We start from the raw sequence: 3,074 nt of genomic DNA on the forward strand, positions 1-3,074 counted from the left end.
CTTATATTCTAAGTTTTTCAGTGCAACTCACTCATATACTATGTACTACACTGTGCGTTTCTTATATTCTAAGTTTTTGAGTGCAACTCACTCATATACTATGTACTACACTGTGCGTTTCTTATATTCTAAGTTTTTCAGTGCAACTCACTCATATACTATGTACTACACTGTGCGTTTCTTATATTCTAAGTTTTTCAGTGCAACTCACTCATATACTATGTACTACACTGTGCGTTTCTTATATTCTAAGTTTTTCAGTGCAACTCACTCATATACTATGTACTACACTGTGCGTTTCTTATATTCTAAGTTTTTCAGTGCAACTCACTCATATACTATGTACTACACTGTGCGTTTCTTATATTCTAAGTTTTTCAGTGCAACTCACTCATATACTATGTACTACACTGTGCGTTTATTATATTCTAAGTTTTTCAGTGCAACTCACTCATATACTATGTACTACACTGTGCGTTTCTTAAATTCTAAGTTTTTCAGTGCAACTCACTCATATACTATGTACTACACTGTGCGTTTCTTATATTCTAAATTTTTCAGTGCAACTCACTCATATACTATGTACTACACTGTGCGTTTCTTATATTCTAAGTTTTTCAGTGCAACTCACTCATATACTATGTACTACACTGTGCGTTTCTTATATTCTAAGTTTTTCAGTGCAACTCACTCATATACTATGTACTACACTGTGCGTTTCTTATATTCTAAGTTTTTCAGTGCAACTCACTCATATACTATGTACTACACTGTGCGTTTCTTATATTCTAAGTTTTTCAGTGCAACTCACTCATATACTATGTACTACACTGTGCGTTTCTTATATTCTAAATTTTTCAGTGCAACTCACTCATATACTATATACTACACTGTGCGTTTCTTATATTCTAAGTTTTTCAGTGCAACTTACTCATATACTATGTACTACACTGTGCCTTTCTTATATTCTAAGTTTTTCAGTGCAACTCACTCATATACTATGTACTACACTGTGCGTTTCTTATATTCTAAGTTTTTCAGTGCAACTCACTCATATACTATGTACTACACTGTGCGTTTCTTATATTCTAAGTTTTTCAGTGCAACTCACTCATATACTATGTACTACACTGTGCGTTTCTTATATTCTAAGTTTTTCAGTGCAACTCACTCATATATTATGTACTACACTGTGCATTTCGTGTAATGCGGGTTTTTCAGTAAATTCTAAGTTTTTCAGTGCAACACACTCATATACTATGTACTACCCTGTGCGTTTCTTATATTCTAAGTTTTTCAGTGCAACTCACTCATATACTATGTACTACACTGTATATTTCGTGTAATGCGGGTTTTTCAGTAAATTCTAACTTTTACAGTGCAACTCACTCATATACTATGTACTACACTGTGCGTTTCTTATATTCTAAGTTTTTCAGTGCAACTCACTCATATACTATGTACTACACTGTGCGTTTCTTAAATTCTAAGTTTTTCAGTGCAACTCACTCATATACTATGTACTACACTGTGCGTTTCTTATATTCTAAATTTTTCAGTGCAACTCACTCATATACTATGTACTACACTGTGCGTTTCTTATATTCTAAGTTTTTCAGTGCAACTCACTCATATACTATGTACTACACTGTGCGTTTCTTATATTCTAAGTTTTTCAGTGCAACTCACTCATATACTATGTACTACACTGTGCGTTTCTTATATTCTAATTTTTTCAGTGCAACTCACTCAGATACTATGTACTACACTGTGCGTTTCTTATATTCTAAGTTTTTCAGTGCAACTCACTCATATACTATGTACTACACTGTGCGTTTCTTATATTCTAAGTTTTTCAGTGCAACTCACTCATATACTATGTACTACACTGTGCGTTTCTTATATTCTAAGTTTTTCAGTGCAACTCAAAAATATACTATGTACAACACTGTGCGTTTCTTATATTCTAAGTTTTTCAGTGCAACTCACTCATATACTATGTACTACAATGTCCGTTTCTTAAATTCTAAGTTTTTCAGTGCAACTCACTCATATACTATGTACTACACTGTGCGTTTCTTATATTCTAAGTTTTTCAGTGCAACTCACTCATATACTATGTACTACACTGTGCGTTTCTTATATTCTAAGTTTTTCAGTGCAACTCACTCATATACTATGTACTACACTGTGCGTTTCTTATATTCTAAGTTTTTCAGTGCAACTCACTCATATACTATGTACTACACTGTGCGTTTCTTATATTCTAAGTTTTTCAGTGCAACTCACTCATATACTATGTACTACACTGTGCATTTCGTGTAATGCGGGATTTTCAGTAAATTCTAAGTTTTTCAGTGCAACTCACTCATATACTATGTACTACACTGTGCGTTTTTTATATTCTAATTTTTCAGTGTAACTCACTCATATACTATGTACTACCCTGTGCGTTTCTTATATTCTAAGTTTTTCAGTGCAACTCACTCATATACTATGTACTACACTGTGCATTTCGTGTAATGCGGGTTTTTCAGTAAATTCTAAGTTTTTCAGTGCAACTCACTCATATACTATGTACTACACTGTGCGTTTCTTATATTCTAAGTTTTTCAGTGCAACTCACTCATATACTATGTACTACACTGTGCGTTTCTTATATTCTAAGTTTTTCAGTGCAACTCACTCATATACTATGTACTACACTGTGCGTTTCTTATATTCTAAGTTTTTCAGTGCAACTCACTCATATACTATGTACTACACTGTGCGTTTCTTAAATTCTATGTTTTTCAGTGCAACTCACTCATATACTATGTACTACACTGTGCGTTTCTTATATTCTAAGTTTTTCAGTGCAACTCACTCATATACTATGTACTACACTGTGCATTTCGTGTAATGCGGGTTTTTCAGTAAATTCTAAGTTTTACAGTGCAACTCACTCATATACTATGTACTACACTGTGCGTTTCTTATATTCTAAGTTTTTCAGTGCAACTCACTCATATACTATGTACTACACTGTCCGTTTCTTAAATTCTAAGTTTTTCAGTGCAACTCACTCATATACT

The sequence above is a fragment of the Mus caroli genome, unplaced genomic scaffold (assembly GCF_978045245.1).
Source record: "Mus caroli unplaced genomic scaffold, Mus_caroli_1 scaffold_25, whole genome shotgun sequence".
Lineage (NCBI taxonomy): Eukaryota > Metazoa > Chordata > Mammalia > Rodentia > Muridae > Mus > Mus caroli.